Consider the following 27,859-nt stretch of genomic DNA (forward strand, 5'->3'; position numbering starts at 1 on the left):
GGTCACCGCCCGCCGTCCATAGGTGTCATCCTGCATCTCTTAGCGGCCTGAGACTCCAGAGGAGGACCACCGGCCTGAAGGACCGATCCCTGGTCCAAAGAACAGTCCAGACACTGAGCAGGCTGAGAGCTTTGCATTAAAAAGCCTTGTGCATTAACATTACAAATTCCGGGGAAAACACCACTGGATTCGATGGAGCCTGCAGAGCAAAAGTTTTCTCCTGCCCCGAAATCTGCCCTGCAAAGGAAGCAACGCTGCTGACCACCGGCGTGGCCGCTGACATGCACTGAAGCGGAACGACAGCAGCCGTGAGCGTGGGAGAAGCAGCTGCAAGCGTAAGAGAAGCAGGCCCGACTCCCCCAGTGCGGGAAACTACCGGCGTATCAGACGCGATCTGCACGTCTTCCCCTACAACGTCCTTGCAACTCGCAGAACATAGGCCCGACGGTGATCGCCGCTTCCCACAGCAGGAACACCTCTTAACCGTCTCTGCCGCCATTACAACTGCCGAGCAACTACCCAAAAGAAACCCCGGGGCACAACAACCCCAGCGACCAAACGGCAGACCTAAGAAAACCAGCACAATCAACAGAAAGAACATAAGAACATAAGAAAAGCCCTCACCGGATCAGACCGAGGTCCATCCAGTCCGGTGATCCGCACACGCGGCGGCCCTTTTAGGTACTCCTGATTGGAGACCCAGATATACCATAGCCCTCAATACGATTTGCAAGAAGGTGTGCATCCAACTTGCGCTTGAATCCCAGAACAGTAATCTCCGTCACAACATCCTCCGGGAGAGCATTCCAAATTCCCAGCACGCGCTGTGTAAAAAAGAACTTCCTGACATTTGTCCTGAACCTGCTGCCACTCAGTTTCAGTCTGTGACCTCTTGTCCGTGTCACATCCGAAAAGGTTAGTAATGCTTCTTCTTGGTCGATTTTATCAAATCCCTTTACTATTTTAAAAGTCTCTATTAAATCCCCTCTCAGTCTTCTCTGCTCGAGGGTAAACAATCCCAATTTCCTAAGGCGCTCTTTATAGCTCAATTTCTCAAATCCCTTGACAAGTTTCGTAGCTCTCCTCTGTACCCTTTCCAGTAGAATTATATCCTTCTTGAGGTATGGAGACCAGTGTTGGACACAGTATTCCAACTCTCACCCGAGTCCACCTTTTGCTAAGGCTGGTAGTTGCAGTCTGGGAGTGATAGCAAAGCACCGTCCAGCTGCAGCACACTGGTCCTTTTTTTTTTTTTTTGTAAGCCTTGTTGCAGGGAATTAAGAAAACACAGAAGACCAGCAAGAAACCTCAATCCACCAGAGAGGATGGTGGAGCAGGGACCTGGGGGGCCCAGGTGTGACTCTCAAAGTTGGCACCGCTCAGCCAATCACCCCAATCTAACTGAAGAGAAAAATTCTCAACAGTAGAATAAACCTAAAACCAGCCAGAATCCAGGAGCTCGTGGAACAGCGACCAACACCTGCTGGGAGATAGAGAATACTGGAGATACAGGGGCAGTGCCAACCAATAGGACCACCTGTTAATCAGTTCTCTATCTCCGCCTGCTGGTAGATGTGTGCTATCCCCACTAGTCTCTGGATTCATCTGCTGCTGTTGCTGAGGAAGTCAATATTACCCATAGCCCCACTGGATTAATTTTGCTAGATGCTGCAGATTCCACTGTAGAAAACAAACAACAAAAGTGACTAATCGATGTTCAAGTGACAATCGTGTTTCAGCCCAAAAGGGCCTGCCTCAGGAGTCTGGATATTGATGATGAATCAATAAACATAAATGTTCATAATCTTCTCTTTCGGATGCACAAATGAATCCTATAACATCCCGTTCTGTAGTGAAAAGCTGTGCACCACAGTCTCTGTAAAGTGAAACTGTCGTAGATTCCACTGTATCATCTTAGGGGATATGGAACTTCCCAGCACAAAAATCAGTCCTAGTCAATGTCAACAGACTCACGAGTCTGTATTTGGAGTAAGGTATGCAGAACAGTTGACCCGGGGTGCTTTTTAGCAAGGGGCATCGCTAGGAGCCCCAAGCTGGGTCTACCACCAGGGAAAGCAGAGAATGAGAGCAGAGAATGAGAAGTTGGAAGAAATTTCCCCTGCCCCAAACAATTTCCTGCTTGTGATCAACATGAGTTAAATGTACAGCTCAAAATCTCTCACAATCTCCCTGGCTTTGCCACTACTGCTCCCAACCTTTCCAGGACACCTCTACTGCCTTTACACACAAAGAAAATGATGAACAAGTTTGCAAGGAGGCCGCTAACCTTCAGGGCTATGGGAGAGAGAGGTGAGGAGAAGCACCAGCATCAACATTCCCATTCAGTGCATCACCTGCACCAGAAATGGCCCCGAATACACTCTGTAAAATTACACCACTGTTAAAATTTACATATGCACCACAGACCACAAACACCACATAAATACAGTATATGGCTATTGATCTACAGTGATAATATAGACCAAAATGGAGAGCATACATTTATATCACAGTTTGCAACATATAAAACATTATTATGGTTTTATCAAAGCAAAGGCAGCATTTTTTTTTTAAACCCAGAACAATTCCATCTACTTAAGAACTTCCATTACATCATCTTCATGTTTGGCATTTCCAGTAATCAACAGCATACAGGAATGTGTTTGTTCAAACAACCAAAATGTGATGAAATGAAATGCAAAGCATAATATTTTTACCTCTGCAGGATTAAGCTATCCTATGAAAGATTAATATTATAATTGTTTCCTCTTCCTACAGGAGCACCAGTAAAATGCTTATCTGACAGTACACTTTCACATCAACACGCCAAGCACTTTAAAAGGTGCAACAAGCCCTGCCAAGAATCCTGCCTTCAAAGTACCTCCATTGCTATGGGAACAGCATGCTCCTCAGTAACCAAGTCGCAGTCAACCCATGGCAGAAAATGAAAGATGCCCACACTGACTGATTCTTCCTCGCGGCACAAGACATACTATGTCACCGAAACGGAGCAGATTTCACTTGCAGCTATGGTAGATATCAAGCAGCATTTGATGTCAGTTCAGATTATCTAAAACTACACAGCTTTACCTAAAAAGAAAAAAAGAATGGTAATCAAAAAAGGAAAAGCCAAAAGGAAGGTGCAGGCCAGTTATACAGCATATGCTAGCACAGGTAAATCACTACCAACTCAATCACACTTCTGTCAAAGGGTTTAACACCAGAATCTAAATTCTAAGTTAATGGGTTCAAGTCTGGAACAGGGGAGACCTGCTGAAATATGGAAGACTCCCATTTGCTTAAGCAATTGTCCTACTTTTTGATGATGGAAACAAAATCCTTAGCAAATCATATCTTAACTAATAAACAGAAGGCCAAACTCTGAGCTATTTTAAGCATGGTGAAGTTCCATTTTGCACAGAGACAGGAAGTCAAAAATGAGATATCCAAGATGGGGTGCTGCTAATAGCAAGGTCATGGATTCAACAGAAATTAGTTTCAAATGTTGGTACAGTCCTACAGATAAGACAGATAAGTTTTTCATCTATGAGCTTTGATATATTTTTTGTAATTGGATGTGCGCAAACAGGCTCACTTGTTTATGAAAAGAAGGGTTTTTGACGCTGATTTAAATAATGAGGAAATTAAAAGTTTAAGATGAAAATGCTCTATTACTGAGCAGCTTCCATATACATATATTAGTACTTACACCACTATATGTAGAGTGGCCCAATTCATAAACCTATTTGTATGTAATTGTACCAAATATAGATATAAAATGGGAAATATACATATAAAATTTGTAGCCTGCCTTAACTATGCTCAATACTTTCTTGTATTGTACTGCTGTGGTGGTCTGAGGATTTTTGTTATAAATAAACAATTACAAAAAAAAACCACACTCCTTTAAAATCACTGTCCCCGCCATCTATATGTGTAAATGTAATTATTTACTAAGTATAGGCAACCAGAAAATTAATTTCCACTGCGAAACAAATGTCTTTAATAGTGCACACTATGGAGACAATTAGAAAATAATAGCATACGAATAGCCTTACTGAGTCAGTCCAATGGTCCATCTAGCCCGTCCTCACAGTAGCCAATTCAGGTCACTAGTACCTGGCAAAAAACCCAAAAAGTAGCAACATTCCATGCTGCCCACCCCAGTATGGGGGTCCATACTGACAAAATTGGCTAGTCTATAAAGAGTGCATGCCTTTTAAAGAATCAAGTGTAGCATCGATTCCCATCCCAACTTTGAATGCCAGACTTATGCTTGCTGAAACCTCATGTAAACGCTGGTACCCAAGTTAGGCGCGGTTATCTAGTATTCTGTAACTATGTGCAGGTAGTCCCCGGGTTAAGAACGAGTTATGTTTTTAAAGCTGTTCTTAAGTCAGATTTGTATGTAACTCAGAACTTGTAGATTTTAAGATTCTTGCTGCTTACCTCTGCTCCCAGCTGACAAAAGGGACAACTGCCCCTACCAGTGTTCCCTCTAAGGTACAGCATGCACAACCACACACTGTTCTTAATGTGGCCATGCATCATTCCTGAATCTGCTACATGAGAAGTGTAAGAGTCTGTCCCCCACCTTTTTAAATCATCCCCCTGTACCTTTTATAATCATCCCCCCCCCCCCGTATCTTTTTAAATCCCCCTTAAATATCTCCCTCACTGGACGGCTGACGGCTGCCTCCTCCAATCTCGCAGCCAGCGGTGCAGGATAGGAGCAATCTTTCCGCACTCCAGCCTGGCCCTGCGCTGCTTCCTGAATGGCTGCTGTCAGTTCTTGTGAGTCTCACGAGGAGGCAGCCAGCAGCCAGCCAGCGAGGGAGGGCTTTAAGGGGGATTAAAAAAGGTACGGGGGGATGATTTTAAAAAGGTACAGCTACTTCAGTAACACCGCGGCTAATAAAATGGGGCAGCTTATCTAACAGTTTTAAAACATAAATCAGCATTTTCTGCAGCCTATAAAATGGGGTGGCCCATCATATGAGGCGGCCTATCTTTGAGGAAATATGGTATATCAAGTTCTAATACACTAAATTAAAACTAAACAACTTAATTGATTGGCCTAATTGGTGCCAATTGGCAATTAACTCCTAATTGACACTAATTGGGACCAATTAAAAATTACACGTAAAACTCAGATAGTGCAATTCTGTAAAAAGTATGCACCATTTGCAGTACATGAATTTGGGAAGGGCCATGGCCAGCAATGTTCCTAAAAGTTAGGCATATTGTTATAGAATACACTTGATATGCACATAATTTAGGCGCAAGCATTTAGGTCTGGTTTTAGCTGGTCTAAATGCCTGTGCCTAAGTTTTGCATCACACACCAGTGCCAAGCATTATTTTATAAAAGGTAAGCGTACTTTGTAGTATCGTGCTTAGTGCTGTACTATACTGTGCCAATTTTTTAGGCATGATATATAGAATTAGGCCCTCAGTGTGCACTTTTCTTAAAGAGTACACAGGGTTTGCAAATGATACACCCGCTTCCTGATACAGTACACTATTATTTATTTAATTCGTTTTTTATCCCGTTGTCCCCGAAGAGCTCAGGATAGCTTACAGGTTAAACATAAATATTAATTACTGGCAGACATGTGTTTCAAACAACAGCCCATCCATATTTAATAATAATAATAATAATAATAACTTTATTCTTGTATACCGCCATACCCAGGGAGTTCTAGGCGGTTCACATCAATTAAACAAAGTTTAATAAGAAATTACAATAAACTAGAATTACAAGTAATGTAGATATTCAGGTGAGCATGAGGAGGGGAGTTTTCACAACAGATAAACAAAATTTAACAAGAACTTACAATTGATCATAATTACAAGCAATGAGGTGGTTAAGGTGAGCATGAGATGGGGGGGAAATCAAAAAAGGGGGGGACCAGGAGAGTTGGGTCATTTGAGGGAGGGGTGAGAGAAGTGGAAGAGAGGGGATTAGGGATTTTGAGCGTGGAATAAATGAGTTTTGAGTATTTTTCGGAAATCCAGGTAGGAGTGGGCCTTGAGCAGAATTTCTGGAAGGCGAAGGTTTTGTCGAAGAACCTTTTGAGGTGACATAGTTTTAGGGAGGGGAAGGTGAAAAGATTGATTCTGCGGGAGTTCTTTTTGTTGCAGTTCAGGTTGAAATGTGGGGTGAGGTAGCTCGGAGATAGACCAAAAACAGTTTTGTAGCAGAAGCAAGTGAACTTGAATAGGATTCTAGATTCAAGGGGTAGCCAATGTAGTTTGTGGTAAAAAGGGGTGATGTGTTCCCATTTGTTTAAGCCAAATATAAGGCGAACGGCGGTGATCTGGATCAGTTTCAGTCTCCTGATGGTTTTCTTCATGGAGGCCAGATAAATGAAGTTGCAGTAGTCTAGGATGCTGAGAATGGAGGATTGTATCAACAGGCGGAATGAGGTGTCGTCAAAGTATTTTTTTATGGTGCGTTGTTTCCAAAGTACTGAAATGCATTTCCTGACAGTAATATCAGTATGTTTTTCCAAGGATAGATGTTTGTCTAGGGTGATAGATGCTTTTAAAATAACTTCTTAAATCATACATCTGCTTTTAATGTGTATATATCTTCCAGAATAATGCAACTTTGCTTGCTTGCAGGCACTTTAGTTGCTGAATACTGGTCAACAGAAATGGATAGAGAGTACAGTAAGTCAACCCTACATGAAAACACCAGTCCCCAATGAATATGCATGAGATCTATTTGCATGCACTGCTTTCAATGCATATTCACTGGGGAAATCCTGAAAACCCGACTGGAATATGGCTCTCGAGGACCGGAGTTCCCTACCCCTGTGTTAATCAATATTCTTTCCTGCATAATCTTTGCTTCTGGGTACTGCTTACTGCAGCTCATAACAGATTACTATAAAACCTCAGTAGGCTTTAGATAGATTTATTAAATAATGGACCTTTCATTGGCAAGTAATCAGCAGACATTTGTATTTCCCCCCAAATAGGGTTTATTTGGGAGTATTTGTGGGGTGGGGGGAGATGAACATCTGCTTACCACAATCACCGAGTAGCATGGAAGAATTAGAGCACCAGGCTGACAATGAGAGAGGCCTCGTTCAAGTCATGTAACCTCCACTGGCTCAGATAAAAACATATTGTGAACCCTCCAGGAAAAGGGGATGTAATTTACCACCAGCGCCTACTGAAAGGGTGTGAGCTAAATGGAAACTAATAACTGATCTACAATATGTATGATTCGTGCCTTCTGCTCCACCCCTTTAGACGCCCATAAAGGCTATTTAACCATAAGTTTTTATTCACCTGCTGGAACCTTCATCCCACATATATTTTACTTCATCTCAGGATGAGAATAAGTTTCTGAGAAACTCCCCCACCCCACCCCTGTTTCCCATTACTTTATATGTGTAGAATATTTACTAAAATGATTTTCTCTTCCTTCCATGGAAAATCATGAGAGCTGAACTATACCATCCTTTTTCCATTAACCAGTTAATCAAAGGGCACAGGAAGAGACAGATTGCCAAAGATCCCATTTCAGAAACCTCCTGATAAAGAGTCAATACAACCTTTTCTTCTGGAAAATGCAGCACTGGTCTTTTTTTTTTTAAAGTGACTTAGCAGACCCTCAGTAACCACGTACGTAGCTTCCTCTTTCACATATATGCAGTACCTACATCCATATAACAGACAAGCAACCATGCACCACTAGTCATACCGATCGATCCTATATAGTTTCCAAGTTAGTTATTTATATATTACCTATCAAAGGAGGTTATTTATGCAGATTTTACATTCAGATACTCAAGCATTGTTCCCTATACACCATTAAAAAGCCAGAAAACCCCAAATTTAAAATACAGACTTTTTTCCTTTTTACTTAAATATTAATTTTAAGCATCAACATTTCATGTTATCTAGGGTTACCATATGGCTCCAAAAAAAGGAGTGGTATTCAGCAGCAGCACTGTTACAGAAATCCTGCAGTTTCTGACAACCATAAATTTACCTTTCAGTGTTTTTGGTAGTTTGACAAATAGACATCAGGCTTCAGCCTTTAGTTTAGGGTGATGCATGTTTCCTTATACTGTGCAAAATACAAAAATAGCAGACATAAATGCCAAAAACTGACATTTGTATCACTAACCTCCTCTTTTACGAAACTTCGATAGCAGTTTCTAGCGCGGGGAGCTACGCTGAATGGCCCGCACTGTTTCCAGATTGCGTTTGGATTTAGTTATAAGTTTTTTATCCTTTGAATTTATTTTATTTTTATTTTTGATTATTTTTAACTTTTGTTATATATCTATATATAAACCCCTATGATTCATTCCCTTATAATGTTATTATTATTATTATTTATTTATTTTTAAACTATGTTATTTATTAATTAATAAATCCCCAATGATTTAACCCCCATTTTTTTTATTTATTGTTTTTTGGGGGGTTTTTGTATTTTTTTATAATATAAGTTTATAATTTTATAACTTTTGTTGTTTATATATATATATACAGTCCCCCGTGATTCAATTCCCCTTTATTTTTTTGTTTATATTATTTATTGTTGTTTTTTTTATTTTTTTTTTATATTAACTTTTATTGTTTATTTATATATAAGTCCCCAATGGTTTAGTCCCACCAACTTTATTTTTTTTTTCTTTTTTTTTTTTTTTTTTGTTTTTCTTTTTTTGTGTGTTTACAGTTGTATGTATAAACCTCATAAGTTTATTCCCATACTTCCCTCTCCATACCTTCTCATTCAGCATAAGACGGGGGCAAAAGAACAGAGACCATAAATAATATCATTCGAGAAATTTTTACAGATATTCCCCCCTCTTGGTTGTTTTGTTTTTTTTTCTCACTTTTGTTCTTTCCATATAATGGTGTCAAAGAGAAGGTATAATGAACTAATAGTAGGGATATCTGTAATAAAATGGGGGAAAGGAGTATATTCCCTTCTCAAAATCAGAGTAAAGATATATCTTGCCATAGCTAGAGATATCGAAAACAATATGGGAGAAAGAAACAAATAAAAACCAAACAATGAATAGGGGGTAAACAGACCATAATTGAAACAAAACTCAAATAGTAAGGGAAATCCAGGAAACCAAAGATATCGATTAGCGTTAATAAGTCAATGAGTGAATTAAATAAACATTAGAAAAGGAAAGGCCAGAACAGGCAAAGCCTATTCAAGTTCACATGAAGATTGACAGTTATTCCTCAGAAGAAGAAGCAGGCATGTAGCTGGAAGAAGTGTGAAGATTTTCAAGTCGAAGACATGCCCTGCGATTGTAGACCATCCAGAAAAGATTGAAGTTGCTCAGGAGATTCAAAATGCCGAGTAGAGTTGTTAATTGTCACAATCATCCGGGCAGGATATTGCAGCCCGTACCTCGCCCCCATTGATTTGAGTCTTGCTCTCATTTCTAGGAAGGATTTTCTTTTGCGGGCGGTTGTCGTTGCCAAGTCCGGAACAATAAGGAACTTCTTGTCCTCGAATTTTAGATCTGTTATTGACTTTGCGGCAGTTAGAAGTTGGGGATATTGCAGTAATTTCGCTACGATAGGCCTTGGTTGTGTAAAGCCTTGCTTCAAGGAAGATGGCGTCCTGTGTGCACGCTCAAATTGCAGAGGCACGTCCAATGTTAAATGCAGAAGTTTTGGCAACTGATCGGTAAGGAATTTGGTAAGATCAGACCCTTCAGCACATTCCGGGAGACCAATAATTCTGATGTTATTTCTACGATTGCGGTTGCAAAGGTCTTCCAGTTCTTGATCAAGTTTCTTGAAACGCTGTTGAACACGTTCTTCGAATTGTGCTGAGGAAAGCGCCGCCATGTCTGCTTTATTTTCCAGCACTTCAACACGCGTTTTGCACGCCGCAAAAGAGGCAGAAAATGAGTTAATTTCACTTCTCATCTCACATGTAATATCATATTGTTTTGTAATCAGATCTTTTAAAGCGCGAATCTCGTCCAGCATTATATCGGATGAGTCCGGAGGATGTTTACTCACCGACAGCTTCTCCAGTGTCGGGGGATCATGTTTGGATCTTTTTGATCCAGATGATTGCGCCGATTGTGAATCTGATTTCGTAGGTTTATTTGCGGACATCTCAGCTAACGAGAGAGCTATTTATAGCTATAAACAGTAAGGTTTAATACTTGCTCCTTGTCGATGTTTTAGAATCAGAGGAGGAGAGAAGAAATTATGCAGCCACCTTGTTCTCTGGCTCAATAGCGCCCCCTCCTTAATTTCCTTCTTTATTTTTTTTTTTTTTACTTTGTCTACCTATAGTTTTTTTTTTTCTCTTTCTCTTACCCTTATTCCCCTCCTTATTCTCCAGTCTCCGCTTCCAGTCACCCTTCCAGTCAACATATTATCTTTTTCTCTCCCCGCCCTTTCATTCATCATCATCTCTCATTTCCTATCCAGCATATCTTATCCCCTCTTTCCCTATCCTTCAGCCAGTATCTCCCTTCTTTCTCTTTCTCCCCTTCCATCCAGTCTCCCCTCTCTTTCCCCAACCTTCTATCCAGCATCATCTCTACCATTTTTCTATCCAGTTTGTCCCCTTTCTCTCCTACAACTGTTATCTCCCTTCTTTATCACTCCATCTTGCCATTCATCTCTCTACCCCTTACATCTTCCCTCCTCCCTCTCTCTTCCCCTCTTCTATGCACCATTTTCCCCCTTCTATTCAGTAAACACTTCCCTTTCTGCAACCTTCTACCTAGCAGCCTCTCTCTACCACTTTTCCATTCAGCATGTCTCCTCTTTCTTTCCTCCTTCCATCTTCCTTATTGCTTCATATTTCTATTCATATTCTCTATCTATCCCTTTTCATCTAACATCTCCCCTCCCCTATGCACCATTTCCCCCTTCTATTCAGCATCCCCCCTGCCCCTCTTCTCTCCCTCCCTCCCTCCCTCCCCCCCTACCCTTCCATCTGGTATCTTTTCCTTCTTAGGTCTACCAGCAGCTGCCACATTGGCCAAGTAAGAAGAAGCAGGAAACATAGGGCCACACGCTCCAGGCAAGCACCACCAGTCCTGCCAGTCCTTTGCTCCCTGTGATGTTAACTTCCTGTTCCAGAGCAGAGGACCAGCAGAGCTGAAGGCACACACCTCAAGACTGTGGCCCTTCACCTTCTGCTTATTATTTTGCCACCATGGCTGCTGCTGGTAGACTTATGAAGGAGAAGTGGTGGCAGGAGTGAGGCATAAAAGATTTACAAGGTTATATTTGAGGCTGGTGAAGCTTCTATTTAAGGTATCTACCTTTCTTTATAGAATATTAGTTCAAGTTTCTGAAAACATAATTATATTTATGACATGAACACTAGGGCAGGACATCCATACCCTATCCTGTAAGATATGACCCCATCTCTATTCTGATCCTGCAAACTGTGACCCAACCCCCCCCCCCCAATCCCTGCATGTCTTTACAGTTTTATATGTTATGTGGGGTTGTTGTAGACCTATAATTAATATAGCCAAAGAGAAACACTGCATGTATACTTTTAAGTTGTAATCAAAAAATACTGTTAAGATTTTAATTCATGGATGAATAAGAAGTTATCAATAATCTCAGAGTTCAGTCTAGGTCTCTTTTCTTTCACAAAACTTCCTGCAACAGAAAATGTCTTCTCAAAAGATGTGTTGGTAGCAAGAATGCACAGGATACCCCATGCAAGTTTTGGCCAGCACTTTTGCTTATAAAATGATAAATCATCTTTCACGTGAACATAAATAACTGAAGCTCCATCCTGTTGAAAAATAAAGTACTCAGAGATGTCTTGCATTTCAGACAGCAGTTTCTGCTGCATTAGGCCAATTAGGGGTTATTTGGAAAAATGTTGGAGTCCCATTTTTTCCAGACACTACATGCATACTGTGCAATTACTGTTATTGTTGGTATTCTAGTACCATCTTCAGTCCACATATCAGTTGTAGCGCCAAATTTAATTTGCTGTAAAAATGTAGTCAGATAATACTGCTTTTCTTTAACAGCAATAGCAGAAACATGTCTTAAAACTGTTCTGGCAGAGGGCAGTATCTTCACTGCAAAGCCCAGGGCCAGTAGTGGCCCTCATTGCCCTGTGAGGTTTCAAGTTTTAAGGTTTTTTTTTTTTCAAGTTACAATTAAAATCCTCCCCCCCACCACCACCACCACCATCTTCCAGAGTCTTGCTAGTGGCACTGCACACATATCGGCTCCAAGTTTGAACTGCATGCTGCCTAAACACCTTCACTATTCTGACACAACAGAGCGATATGGATTATTGGGCTCCAAGCACCTCAAACTTGCTGAGAGTCATGTGGTGCCAGAAGAAAACAGAACAGTTATTCCAGAGGTGGCATTGCCAACAGGCCTGGGAAGCAAATATAGAAGCATTAAAAAACTGAGGGGTGAGAGCCTGAAGAAGTTGACATGGAGACTGGATGGTGTCTGGTTGGCGATGGGTTGAAGTTGGAGAGGAGTATGTATTTGGAGCTAGGGAACAAGAATATAGAATATATGGGAGGAAATGGGCTTATGGAAAAAGAAAATGTGTCTGAGTAGATTATTTTAGTTACAGAAATTAATTCAAATGCATTTGAGCAGTCAAGCTGACCATATCAGAGAGAAACCCCTCAGGTTGGCAGTGCCATTGAAGAAGCAGGAGGAGGAGGATTTTCCCCGCCTCTCTTGTACAATGTACTGTCTGCATTGTCTAGCAATGGATCTTGGTTCTCTCACATTGAAGTGTTTTTGCCATCATGGCCCCCACTAGAAAAAGTGTGAAGATTGTTGTTTAATGGTATCCAGAGGTATCTCTCAGGCAGTACTTCTAAGCCAGGGATCTCAAAGTCCCTCCTTGAGGGCCGCAATCCAGTTGGGTTTTCAGGATTTCCCCAATGAATATGCATTGAAAGCAGTGCATGCACATAGATCTCATGCATATTCATTGGGGAAATCCTGAAAACCCGACTGGATTGCGAGACTTTGAGACTCCTGTTCTAAGCCATTTAAAGAGACTGCCTCTGTTTGTGCTCACTTGCAGAGATGAAAAAATATCACATGTTCTTTTCTGTCTATAAACAGCAGCTTTTACAAATGTGGCATTAAGAGTGGGTGCCTACACTCAGTTCTCTCTCCAGATGTGCTTGACCACATGTCAGATGACAAACAGTGCATCTGTACACCGGAGAAAAAGTAGGCAGCCTTCCTGTCACATTTCCCTTTCTCAATTTGTGTAGCAACAGATGTGAAGCTGCCAAAAGTAGCATCTATGAAGGCAGAACCTGCCTCTCCCCATGTTAAAGGATGAATTTACACAATGTCCTGCAGATCAAGAACCTCTCGGTATAGAATCCTTTGGAGCTTCCATTTTCCAAACAGTATCCCACATATCTACCCTTCCTGTCCTATTCTGATGACTTCTGTCAGCTGTCAGGCATGGACCCAGTGCGAGTGATATTAGCCCTCTGATTTATTAAGGAAATATTTCTACACACTGGGAATGATGTGCTCAGAAAATAAAACAAATATTAATCCATGGAGTTAAAGTATAGTTAATTGCTTAGACTACTGCAATGCACTACTTCTAAGAATAAGGACATTAGATAACAGATGATTGCAACTGGACCAAATTATAACAGTCAACTCATCTTTTAGGTTAGATAATATGACCATGAAAATCTACTACTGTAGGAGCAGCACTAGTTACCAGTCTCCTCAAGAATTCCTTTTAAGATCCTGACTCTAGTCTAGTGGATAAAATTTACCACAGTATTTTGTTTTGCCCTTGTTCCCATTGTGTTTTAATTCCTTATACCTGTACTAGATCCCTATGGTCATCTCAACAGAACTTATTATTGTACAGTATCATGACCCCTATTTTATGGAACAATTTACCTCAAGATTTGAGACTGGAGACATTCTTTAACAAGTTTTATAGCAGACTTGAAGCATACTTCACAGAAGCCTTTGACCGTTTCTTATTCAGTTTTGTTGCTACCAGCAGTGGGCTATGAGAGCGAGAGGCGAGGACTGGAACCTACAATGGAGTGGATTTTTTTTTGTATGTATGAACTGTTTTGTTGAATGTTGCAGCAAAATATAAGAATGCTTATACTTGGCTGTATTCAGGAAATACTAACTGGGGTTTTGGAAAAGTCAATTTTTGTAACAGAATAATGTGTACACCAGCACTTCAATTTATGTCATATAAGAGGCTATATACACTGTATAAAGTGAATGTTAGACACTTCCTGAGGAAGGAGTGGCCTTATGATTACATCTACAGCCTCAGCACCATGAGGTTGCGAGTTCAAACCCCGCACTGCTCCTTGTAACCCTGGACAAGTCACTCAATCCTCCATTGCCCCTATTAGATAGATTGTGAGCCCACTAGGGAAAAATACTTGAGTACCTGATTGTAAACCGCTTAGATAACCTTGATAGTCGGTATCTAAATACCTAAACATTTCTAAGCAGGATTTTTGAGATCTCAGAAATACTCAACTTGTGCAATCAAGTTTGTCCTTTAAGCTGTAAACCATAAAACAGACAAAATGTAAACTGTGGAGAACTTCCACAGTCACAAACATCAGCCGGTGCAAACGGATGTGGCACCGTCTGTTTTCAAACTACAGTAACTGGGTCAAATATTTACTTCAGTCTACCTAACACAATGCCCAAGGGCAGTAACATTTAGAAAAAGGGTTCATAGACAGTATCACGGAAGACAAAGGCGCGCACCGACAACTGAGCGCAAGACGGAGGCGCGCGCCGAAGAAAAAGACTGTTTTTAGGGGCTGCGATGGGGGGTTTTGTTGGGGAGCCCCCCCCACTTTACTTAATACAGATCGCGGCGGCGTTGTGGGGGGTTTGGGGGGTTGTAACCCCCCACATTTTAGTGAAAACATAACTTTTTCCCTAAAAACAGGGAAAAAGTTACGTTTTCAGTAAAATGTGGGGGTTTACAACCCCCCAAACCCCCCACAACGTGGCGCGATCTGTATAAAGTAAAGTGGGGGGGGTTCTCCCCCACACACCCCGCCGTAGCCCCTAAAAACAGTCTTTTTCTTCGGCGTGCGCCTCCGCGCTGCACTCAGTTGTCTGCTCGCGCCTTTGTCCCGGCGCGCTTTTGACCTGACACCAGAAAAAATGACAATGCTCGACCGATATCCCTAACTTGCCTCCCAAAAGAAATTCCTGGCTCTACATAGCAGAATAAAAACAGTTTCTCATGGTACTTGGAACATGTCTGCCTCCTTTTACCTGTGGCTATACTTTACAGGGTCCCCTCATATACCGAATTAACCAGTTGCTTGTACCCAGACTTTATTTTGTAAAAATTCACATATATAATAAATGCAAAGTTATAAAAACTAAAATTTAACACAGTTCTCAGTCCAGCAATTCCAGGCAGCCAATCAGGATTCCGAGTTACGTATCTTGTTTGCTACCTGAGGCTCCTATCTGCACTTCCGAAAACATCTTTGTTTGTAAGATTTTTGGGAAATTAATGATTAAGTCACAAATTTTGTAATTCGCTGATTTGTACAATCTCTTGCTTATGTGAACCGCATCGATCTGGAAGGTTTTGTGGTCTATAAATGTAATGTAATGTAACTGTGTGAATGATTTTCCTAATCAGTGCTTTCTAGGAACAGGAACAGGGAATAGAATTTGATATACCACCTTTGTGTGGTTGCAATCAAAGTGGTACTTATTATTAAGTGACTTACCTCTGCACTTTTGGGCATAGCCAGAGAGTATGAAAGATATAGAATAAATTTTTTAAACAATACAGTTTTTACTTTTTAGATTACTGACATTTACATACTTGAAAGGTATTAATATGGAACCAAATCTTTTCCAGACACGGGAAAATGGTAAAACTAGAGGGCATAACTTGAGGTTGTAGGGAGGAAGACTTAGGAGTAATGTTAAGGAATTCTTTTTCACGGAGAGGGTGGTGGATGTCTGGAATGCCCTCCCAAAGGAGATGGTGGAAAGGAAAACTGTGATGGAATTCAAAAAAGCGTAGAATAAACACAGAGAATCTCTAATTAGAAAACAAATTGTATAAATTAAAGAATTAAGGCCGGTATTGGACAGACTTGTACAGTTTGTGTCCCATATATGGTGATTCGGTGTAGGATGGGTTGGAGAGGGAATCAATGGAAACTCCACTAACTTGGAACATGAGGACGTTACTGGCCAGACTTTACAGTAGATATCCTGCAAACAACGGGATGGTTGGATAGGCTGGAATGAGCTTAGATGGCAACTTCAGCAGTTAAAACCTAGGACAATACAAGGTGGACTTTAGTCTATAGCCCAGAAATATCAAAGCAGAGACAAGTTCATTTAATCATGTATTTTTAATGAGAATAACTAATTGGCAGACTGGCTGGACCATTCAGGTATTTATCTGCCATCATTTACTATGTTATGTTACTTGGAAAAGGGGAATATAGATATTAATGTTGTTGTTCGTGAAAATTGGATTACGTCCATGTGTTCATAATTTATCTTTGTTACTTGCCTAGGGATAGGCGGGAAATACATTTTTAAATAAATAAAATATTTTTAAATAAATATGAGTTTACAGAATAGTGCTTAGGCCAGGAACCATGCCTAACTATAGGTATTTCCATTTGCTACAACTGAAATATGATACAAACTCTCAAGCCTAAATTAGTCATGGATCCCCCTTATTTTATTTATTTAAAGTATTTATATACCACTTATAGCCTAAGTGGTTTACATACAGGTACTCAAGCATATTTTCCCTATCTGTCCCAGTGAGCTCACTTTCTACCTAATGTACCGTAATAAACTTCTGAAATAGAAATGTCTTTAGTAATCTTCAAAATATTTATTCTATAATTATGTGCACAAATTCTAGCACACTCCTGAGTTGCCTATGACCCTCCCTTTTTTGAACTCACACCTAAATTTACACTTGTAACATTTAATTAAATGAATGCTAATTGCTTGTTAGATTCAATTAGCGTTAATTGGCATGTTATTCAATGTGTGGCAGCGATCAAGAAGGCAAACAGGATGCTAGGAATTATTAGAAAAGGGATGGTTAACAAGACTAAGGGCTAGATTCACAAGTTTCAAGTTTCAAGTTTATTATATTTGATTAAACGCTTTTCAGATTACAAAGCGTTTTACAAAGGCAATAAAATCACAAATACATTAAAATTAAAAATGACTACTTTAAAAAAGTAAAAAACAAATTGGGGTGACATGCCACATGAAACGGTAGGAAAGAAAGAAAAAATACAATTTTAAAATAAAATAACCAAAATGGGGTAGTACATTAGGAAGGTGAGGGAGAAAAAATTTAGAACAGAAGAAAAATTTAAAAGGGAAGGGGATCTTAATATGATGAAGGGTGATGAAAGTAGGAAATAACCAGCAAAAAAAAAAAAAAAAAAAAACTTTTAGTTAAAGGCTTCTTTAAAAAGAAGACACTTTAAGCTATTCTTAAATTTTTGCAAGTCTGGTTCAAGTCTTAAATAAAGAGGGAGTGAGTTCCAAATTGTTGGAGCAGTAACCGAGAAAATCAAGTCACGGCGAGTACCAATGATTTTTAAAGAGGGAACATATAGGGTGGATTGTGAGGATGATCTGAGAACTCTAGGCGAATTGTACGGAATCAGATGTCTATCTATAAATGCTGGAGTATTATTTTTTAATGTCTTAAAGACTAAAAGCTATTTTAAAAGTTATCCTATATGAAATGGGAAGCCAATGGGCATGTTGGAGTAGAGGCGTAACGTGGTCGAATTTTTTAGAACCTGAAATTACCTTTATTGCGGTGTTTTGTATAATTTGGAGGCGCCTAATATCCTTGAGATAAGCCCCCTTTAATAAAGAGTTACAATAGTCTAATTTTGAGATCACTAGGGAGTGAATTAGAGTATTGAGAGATGGAGAATCAAGAAGGGGGACCAGCGAACGAATCATTCTTAGTCTATAGAAGCAATTTTTAACCAAAGAGCTAATGTGTGGTCGAAAGGTGAGATTATTGTCTATTATGACACCCAAGATTTTTGTATTAGTAGTGTGATTAAGAGGTAAAAGGCACAGATCAGATCCGATCCGTGAGGGATCCGATCCGATCCGATCCGATCCGTGTCCTGGGAGCTGATTCACAAATCACCCTCATGCAAATGAGGGCAATCGGAATCACGTCCCCATCCAACTTTCGGGATCGCTCTCTAGTGATCCCAACGCATGCGCAGACCATCTGTAGATGATCTGCGCATGTTTAAGAGCAGCGACCTTTTTTTTAAAAGACTGGTTTTTAACTTTTTTTTGCGAGCCCGTGGTTTTAACCCGATTTAAACCCACGGGCTTGCACTGCAGGAAGGGCAGGAGAGATTCGGGGTGAGTTGGGGCAGCGAGTTGGGGTGGCAGGCAGGAAGATTCGAGGTGAGTTGGGGCGATAGGCAGGAGAGATTCGGGGAGAGAGTCAGGACAGCAGGAGAGAGCAGAGAGAGCAGGGCGGCAGAAGGCAGGGCAGTCGGAAAGGACCTCAGCGACTGGTCCTCAGCAGTCGCTTATTTTTGGATCAGTCAGTGTTGCTTTTTTATTTTAGTGACTCACTTCCTGCCTGCATTTGAATGCCGTTCCCCCTCATTTGCATGCGCAGATTGGAGGATGATCGGGACAGAGGTTAGTGAATTGGGTTGGAGGGAAATCGGGTCGTAAAGGGGTCGCTATGTGGTTGGAAGTTGATCAGTGGACTTAGTGAATCTATCCCTAAGAATGTTATAATGCCTCTATATCGTTCAAGGGTACGATCTCACTTTGAGTACTGCGTTCAGTTTTGGTCTCCTTATTTTAAAAAAGATATAGCAACACTAGAAAAAGTTCAAAGAAGAGCGAACAAGATGATAAAGGGGATGGAACTCCTCTCATATGAGGAAAGATTAAAAAGGTTAGGGCTCTTCAGCTTGGAAAAGAGATGGCTAAGGAGAGATATGATTGAAGTCTCCAAAATCCTGAGTAGAGTAGAACGGGTACAAGTGGATTGATTTTTTTTACTGCATCAAGATTTACAAAGACTGGGGGACACTTGATGAAGTTACAGAATAATACTTTTAAAACAAATAGGAGAAAATTTTTTTCACTCAGATAATAGTTAAGCTCTGGAACTAAACTAAACTAAAACTTAGTTTTATGGACCGAGCCATCAACCAAGAAGAGCTCAACTCGGTTAACAATAATGTAATACATAAACTTGACAAGGAAAAGTAGACTGAAATAGTTAATTTGCAAAATGTTTAGCAAACAAAAAAGTTTTCAGAACTTACCGGAATAAAGCAAAAGAACCTAAACTTCTTGATGTAAGCGGTAAAGCATTCCTGAATTTGGTTAATTTAAAAGCAAAAGAATGATTAAATCTCTTAAAGGTTCTGTTTTTACCACTGAGAGAGGGTAATGTAAGTTTTCATTTTTAAGAACTTCTGGCAAGATGAGATCTATGAACATTCCAGTCTAAAGGAATCAAAGTGGCAAAAATGCCAAATAGGATCTTAAATACAATACAAATGCACTTAAATTGAATTCTGAGATACACTGGAAGCCAATGTAATTCCTTGAGCAGAGGGATTAAGTGATCAAATTTACTCTTACCGAAAATAAGTTTAGCTACAGTGTTCTGTATTAATTGAAGTCTCTGCAGACAGACTTCTGAAAGACCCAAATACACTGAATTGCAGTAAGAAGGCCTGGTAGCCAAACTCCTCACCAACTACCTAGAAGACCACAACATACTCCACCCCACACAATCTGGTTTCAGAACCAACTACAGCACAGAGACACTTCTGGGTTCCCTCATAGACACAGCTAGACAACACCTCAGCACAGGTAGAAAAATGCTGATAATACAACTGGATCTCACCGCAGCATTTGACCTGGTGGACCACAACATTCTACTACAAAAACTAGAAACAATAGGAATTACAGACAAGGTACACACATGGTTTCAAGGATTCCTACAATCCAGAACTTACAGAGTAAAGTTGAATAAAGAAAATTCAGAACCTTGGTCCAACCCCTATGGTGTACCCTAAGGAGTTCCACTATCCCCAACTCTCTTCAATCTCTACATCACGTTCCTCCGCACCTGCCTGGACAATTTAGGATTAACCTCCTATAGCTATACAGACGACATCACCATTCTTCTTCCTTTTGACCAACCAACGTCCTCCATGACAGACACACTGCACAGGACACTTGAAGCAATAGCAACATGGATGAAAAATCACAAACTGAAACTGAACCCAGACAAGACAAAATTCATTCTCTTCAAAAATAATAAAACCCCAACCATAACAAATCTAGTAATAAACACAATCACATATCCCTTACATGCCACTCTAAAAACTTCTAGGAATGACGATAGACAGATGCTGTACTAAGCAACCATAAATCAACAAAACAATACAAAAATCATTTGCGGTCATGAGAAACTTGAGGTAAGTTCGAAAATTCTTCTACAGAATACAATTTCAGCTCTTGGTTCAGTCCCTAGTCCTAGGTCTTCTAGACTACTGCAACATACTTTATCTCCCCTGCCGCGAAACCGTGATAAAACAACTACAAACAGTTCAAAACACAGTGCTAAGACTTATCTATTCACTGAGGAAGCACAACCACATCACGGCGGCATACCTCAACTCATACTGGCTCCCAATGCAAGCAAGAATACAATTCAAATTCTACTGCCTACTATTTAAAACCATAAATGGAGACAGCCCAGCCTACCTTAACAACCGTCTAATCAAAACTACCTTAACCAGACATAGGAGGACCCACAAACCGTTCACGCATCCCCCAATCAGAGACGTCAAACGAAAAAACTGTACGATGGCCTTCTAGCCACACAAGAAGCAAAACTGGACCACCAACTCTCCAATTTACTCATAACAACCCCATACTACAAATTGTTCAGAAAAGAAATAAAAACCATGCTATTCAAGAAATCCTTGAAGACAAACTAACACCGCAAGACTCTTCCCAATTCTCTGAAACAACTCGCTCTTCTCTTCAATTCCTCTGGAAATGGCCAGATAACTTATTTTGTAATCCGCCTTGAACTGCAAAGTATTGGCGAAATAGAAATCACTAATGTAATGTAATGTAATCCAACCTTGACAAAATGATTGATTGAAGCAATACAGAGAAGTGTTGTTGGTGAAAAAGTGCTCTCACTCTTCTCAGAGCACAGAGGCTGAAAAACCACTTTTTAATAAGCAGTTAATGTAGATAGTTTTAAAAAAGGCTTGGACAAATTCCTGGAGGAAAAGTCCATAGTCTGCTTTGAGACAGACATAGGACGGTAGCATGGAATGCTGCTACTACTTGGGTTTATGCCAGGTACCTATGACTTGGATTGGCCTCTGCGAAGAAGCGATACTGAGCTAGATGGACCATTGGTCTGACCCAGTAAGGCTATTCTTATGTTCTAACCACCAGGCCACTCTTCCCCATTGCCGCACAACTGAAATATTTCATTGCAATCATTTAAACCAGCCATTAAGATGACGTAAGTTTACACACCTAAACGCTGGCATATAAATGCCGACTTATGCTAGCAGGTGTGGCCTAGTGGTTAGAGCTGCTGCCTCAGCACTCTAAGGTTGCGAGTTCAATCCCTTTGACCCTGGGCAAGTCACTTAACCCTCCGTTGCCCCAAGGACCACAGTTAGATCGTGAGCCTGCCAGGACACATAGGGAAAATACTAAGCGTATCTGACTACTAATCAGTGTATTGTAAACTGCTTTGGGTGAAACTCTCTTCATGAAAAGGCAATAAATAAATAATAGAATCTTAGCATGTAATGCCTGGGTATACCCCTGGCTAAGTGCAATTATGCACATAACAAGAAGGGGTAGTTTGCAATTAAAAAAAAGCAAAAAAACAAACCAACCAACAAATAGGAAGTAGTTAACAAACAACTGATATCCAATCAGATGCTCAGAATAATCTGACTTCACAGTATACTTTGAATAATAGCGTTTGAAATGACGACGATGCCATCATGTCCTTAAAACATAGTGGGCCTGATGGTGGAGCATAACTTTATAAGATAAAAGGGGACAGAGTGTGGTAATTCTGTTTATCTCTTGTGCTTAGGGGACAGCCTTGACACAGCTAGGGAGGCGAAACATGTCAGCAGGTCCCGAGCCGAGAGAACTTTAGCACAAAAAGATAAGTGCCTTAATGTGGGCATTTTAAAGAATATTTAAAGGATAAAACAAAGAAAAGAATACTTAAGAACATAAGAAGTTGCCACCACTGGGTCAGACCATTGGTCCATCGCGCCCAGCGGTCCGCTCCCACTGCGGCCCGTCAGGTCTATGACCTGTAATGTGGTTCCTGTCCATTTCTGTAACCTACCTCTTCTTTTTATCTGTAACCCTCAATCCCCTTATCTTTTAGGAACTTGTCTAAACCTTCCTTGAAACCCTGCAATGTGCTCTGGGCTATCACAACCTCCGGAAGCGCATTCCATGTGTCCACCACCCTCTGTGTAAAAAAGAACCTCCTAGCATTTGTTCTAAACCTGTCCCCTCTCAATTTCTCCGAGTGACCCCTTGTGTTTGTGGTTCCCCACAGTCTGAAAAATCTGTCCCTGTCCACTTTCTCTATGCCCCTCAGGATTTTGAAGGTTTCTATCATGTCTCCTCTAAGTCTCCGCTATATTAAGATTATGAGAATTAAAAATTATATAAAAAAGAAACCTAAGGGATCAATGACGATTTGAGCAGTTCACTTAAGAAATTAATAATAATAATGGTTTATATACTGCAGGACCGTGAAGTTCTATGCGGTTTACAAAGATTAAAAGATGGTACAAATTGATTGAACTTAACAGGGTGAAAGCTAGTGATTAACAGCTCAAGGAATCAGTTATTGAGAAAGAATTGTACGGGTCAGCTGCCTAGATACTTCAGGAACAGATATGTTTTTAGGCGTTTCCTGAATTCCCCATAAGTAGTAGGCGTAAGCAATTGCTCTAGATCTTTATCCCATAATGCCACCTGATGTGATTAAAGGTGTTGAAAGATTACTGCGCTCGACTGTATGAAAGATTACTGCACTCGACTCTGAAGATCCTGAAAAAAAGGAAAATGATTAACTAAAGAGTCTAAGTTGAATATGATTGCTTAATTGAATGATATCTCCTTTGGAAATTATGCACATAATTCATGCCTAGGGCACCTAAACTTGCCTAGGGCACCTAAACTTCTGCAACATTTTCAGAGAAGCTAAGAAAAATGTCCGGGCTGGGATCCAATAAAGCCAGTCTTCCAGAAAATACCCAGACGATAAACCATATTTAGGATCATAGACTGTTTTACAGAAACAGAGGCTGGAAATGGCAGTCAACTGCAACATGAACCTCAAGACAGGTTTTTAGTGGTCGGGTTGAGATCCCACATCTTGTGTTAGCAGATGCTAGTTATGTCCAAATCTAAACCTTTCAATCACTTGGAAAATAAAATGGCCACAGAGAAAGTATGAAGTCCCGGTTGGCTTGTTATGAAGTGCAAAATGACACCTTCTGCATGGTAATCAGGCACCATGAAGCGCCAGCAGAAGAAACATAACAATTGCAAACTGAAAAATGAAGAGCAGCTGAGGTGACGTTAATGTAAAGCTAAAATTGCTTCATAAGCAGCATTTCAACTTAGCTCTGTGCAGTTGGGCATCTAAGCAAATAAAACATCACAGAAATGTTAAAATGTCAGCTGCATATTTCAGAAACTATTTTATGATTCTGTGGGTCGCAAAAAAAAAAAAAAAAATCACCCCTCATCACAGAATTGGCCTGTCACAACTGCTGAGGGAAATGAGGGCTGAGGGATGTGCTGTAGAGATGACATGGGGACAAATTTTTCACCATCCTCAGGGGAACTCATTTTCCCTTCCCCATGAGCTCTTTTCCTGTCTCTGCCCCATTCCTTCAAGCTCTGTCCTCATCTGCACAAGCCTCAAACACTTTAAAATCATAAGCATTTGAGGCTTGTGCGGTTAAGGAAGAGCTTACAGGAATGGGGCAGGGAGTCCAGTGTTCCCTCTAAGCGGGCGGGTGTTGTGAGCAAACTTTTTTCACCGTGAGCCAAAAATATCGGGCGCCAGCAAGTTATGAGCCAACTCGCCCGATTCTCCTCTCGCCGCCCTGCCATCTGCCGTACGCCTCTTCCGATCGTGCGCTGTGACGAGAAACGTGTGCGCTGCGATGTAATATTTTGTGCGCCAGCGCACGCCAGCGCAGCTTAGCGGGAACACTGGTTCAAATGGTTTTATTTATTTCCCCAAATTTATTTTTGTTATACGCATTGAAAATATTTGATATTGCATTTAAATCAAAATCTCAATAAACTTGAAACGAGTGCCCGTGAGATTGTGGGAGGGTTAAATACTCAAAACTTAGAAGTTTTTGCTACGCCAGCTTTCTGGTATCTTTACATACAGTGGCGTACCTAGCATATGTAACATCCGGGGCCCATCATTTTTTGGCCCCCCCCCCCCCCATCTGTAAGAAAAACATGATTTTTAGTAACAAACCACACGTCACACATGAGTACCTAGGAAAAGGCAGCATCTTACATATTGCAGTGAGCAGTACATCAATACACCCATTGTAAAACTAAACAAGCCAGACCAGCACAGATCAATCCTACACCGTCAATCCTAACAGAAAACCATGTCTTTCGAACACACAGAACACAGAAAACACCTTCGCCTAGTAAGGAATATGTAATCACAAACTAACCCCTCCCTCTTTTACAAAACTGTAGTGTGGATTTTAGCTACGGAGGTAACAGCTCTGATGCTCATAAAATTCTGAGCATCAGAGCTGCTACCACCAAGGCTGGTGCTAAAAACGCTTCACAGTTTTGTAAAAGGGGGGATAAAATAAAAATACATAGACAAAGGTTAAATTGAACCAGCAAGAAGCTGGACTCTGCATACAATGCTTCACAGAAACAGTGACACATGTCTCCTAAAGCAATAAATAAATAGAAATTTTTTTCTACCTTTGTCTTCTGTGGTTTCTCCTTTCCTCATCTTCTTGTAACTCTCTTCCTTCCATCCAGTCTGCCGTCTCTCTTCCCCTATATGGCATCTTCTCTCCTTCTATGCCCCTTCCAGAAACTGTATGCCTCCCCCTTCCATCTCTCCTTTCACCCCTTTGGTCTGGCATCTCTCTCCTCGCCTTCCCTCTCCCACACCTCTCCTCATAGTCTGGTATCTCCCCTTCCCTGATTCTCTGGCATCTCTCTCCTTTCCTTTTCTTCCATCTTTCGCTCCCCCTCCATGCTCTCACATCTCCCCCTTCCTTTTCCCTTAGACTGGCATACCTTCCTCCTACGCTCCAAGCCCTGGCATCTCCTTTAATTCCCTCCCTCATCTTCCTTCTCCCTCCAGCTGGGTACCGCAACACTCTTCCCTGCAGCTCTGCACTTCCCCACAATTGCCATGCTTCGGTTCCTCTTCTTCCTTCCTTCCCCCCCCCCCCCCCCGCGGGACCCTGCGGCACCATCAACTCTTACTCCCTCTAATGTCGGCCCTGCAGCTCCAGACTTCCTCGCACCTTCTCCCCTCCCCCTTTGGATCGCTATTATTTTAAATGTTATAGCCGCGGAGCTGTATCCATCAGTGGAGATGTCTAACCTCAGCCTGCCCCGGAACTCTTACTGCAGCAGACGCCCGTCTAGGCAGGAACAGGAAGTCACTGTTGCAGTAAGAGTTCCGGGGCAGGCCGAGGTTAGACATCTCCACTGATGGATACAGCTCCGCGGCTATAACATTTAAAATACTAGCGATCCAAAGGGGGAGGGGAGAAGGTGCGAGGAAGTCTGGAGCTGCAGGGCCGACATTAGAGGGAGTAAGAGTTGATGGTGCCGCAGGGTCCCGCGGGGGGGGGGGGGAGGAAGGAAGGAAGAAGAGGAACTGAAGCATGGCAATTGTGGGGAAGTGCAATCCCCCCAATGCGTCCCCTTACCTTACCGACGCGTGTGTGCGCTGTGAAGAGAAACTTTGCGCTGCGATGTAATATTTTGTGCGCGAGCGCAGGCCAACGCAGCTTAGCGGGAACACTGGCAGGGACAGCGACAAAACTCATGGTGATGGGATGGGGAAATTGAGTTCCCACAGGGACGGGGACATTCTCTAATGTGTAGGTCCAGGACAACTCTAATATACAGTAAGACTTATTGCCTTCTCATTCACCTATAACCCCTGAACCACCCCATCCTCCTCCTATACTAACCATGCAGCTGGAAACAGCACTGAGGTCCCAAGTCCCATTCCTCTTTCGTGCACAAAAGTTGTTCACCCCATTAACTGTACTATTCCCTCGGGTTTTTGCAGCCCAATTGCATGACCTTGCTTTTCTTAGCAGTTTATCTTAGCTGCCAAATTTCAGACCATTCTTTAAGCTTCACTAGGTGCTTCTTGATGTTATTCACGCCATCAGGGGGGGTCTACTCTTTTGCAGATTTTGGTATCATCCGCAAAGAGGCAAATCCTACCTGACAGTCCTTCAGCAATATAGCTTACAAAAATGTTAGAAAGAACAGGCCCAAGAACCAAACCTTGAGGCACACCACTAGTAACATCCCTTTCCTCAGAGAGATCTCCAGTGACCTCCACCCTCTGTTGCTTTCCACTCAACATGTTCCTGACTCAGTCTGTCACTTTGGGGTCCAAATGGGCATCTCTTTACCTATCTAAACACTCATACAAAACTGAGCTTCACAAATATACTTTATAAAACATCCCTGTATCCTGTGTGCATGCAAAATAACACAGGATGGATATACAGTGGTGCCTCGCATAACGCTGCACACAATGAACTTCATGTCTTGATTCATACAACGAACTTCATTTCACACAACGAAGTCGCCCGAGCTGCCAATGTATTGCATCCTTCCACGCAGGCACTGCAGGCAGTTGTTAGTCACTGCGCTTAACTGCCCTCTCTCACAGCCCTTCGCCTGGCTCCCTGTGCAGTGGCGGACCGTCGGCTCGCCTCCTTTTATGGAGGGGCCCGGCGCCTACTGCTGATGCGTTGGGGGGGGCGGAGCTACTCTCGCCGCTTCCCCGATGCTAGAAAAAAAAAAAAAGAAAAGTTAAGTCCCAGTTTTTGCCGCTGAGACTCTGCCCTCTCTCACTGTATACAGTCGTCCTTTTAAGATAAACTCAATATTTTTTATATATCATGGCTTCTAAAAAAAGCAGGAAGGTGATTTCTGTTGAAATGAAACGGGAAATAATTAGAAGGAGTGAATGTGGGGTAAAACAGTGTGACCTCGTCAAAGAGTTTGGCCTCAGCAAGACCACCATTTTCACCATTTTGACAAATTTATCTTTTTTATGTCATCTTAGCATATTTTATGCTGCAGAACGAATAATTTTTTTTAACATGTATTGTTATGGGAAAACGCGTTTCACATAACGAACTTTTCGCATAACAAACTTGCTCCTGGAACGAATTAAGTTCGTTGTGTGAGGCACCACTGTATGTCCCCACTAAACGGCAAGTGCAAATACATGCATATATTTTCCATGTGGTAAGTATCAAACAGGAACGTACACGCATGCATTCCTTTTGAAAATAAGTGTAACTAATTTATTTGGATTTAGTTCACACATTTTTCATGAGTAGTTCAAAGCTAATTACTTTCAAGTACACTATGTAATTTCAATTTCCCTGTCCCCAGAGGATTCACAATCTATGTTTGTAGCTGAGGCAATGGAAGGTTCAGTGATTTGCCCATGATCTCAAGGAGTAGCAGCAGGATTTGAAGCAGGTTTCCCTGGC

General features: G+C 41.3%; 1 protein-coding gene across 7 annotated transcripts in view; it reads right to left on the reverse strand.

The window, feature by feature from the left end:
* The window catches only part of TCF12 (transcription factor 12), an 807,409-nt gene that overhangs the window by 698,627 nt on the left and 80,923 nt on the right, over positions 1-27,859 (reverse strand). Inside the window, exon 1 of one of the 7 annotated variants that reach the window (XM_033920044.1) lies at positions 2,882-3,090. The exons of the other annotated variants lie outside the window; for them this stretch is intronic. The gene's annotated coding sequence lies outside the window, so the exon portion shown is untranslated. Of the gene's footprint in view, positions 1-2,881; positions 3,091-27,859 lie in introns of those variants that run through there. 7 annotated transcript variants of the gene reach the window in all.

The sequence above is a fragment of the Geotrypetes seraphini genome, chromosome 14 (genome assembly GCF_902459505.1).
Source record: "Geotrypetes seraphini chromosome 14, aGeoSer1.1, whole genome shotgun sequence".
In the NCBI taxonomy this organism is placed as follows: Eukaryota; Metazoa; Chordata; class Amphibia; order Gymnophiona; family Dermophiidae; genus Geotrypetes; species Geotrypetes seraphini.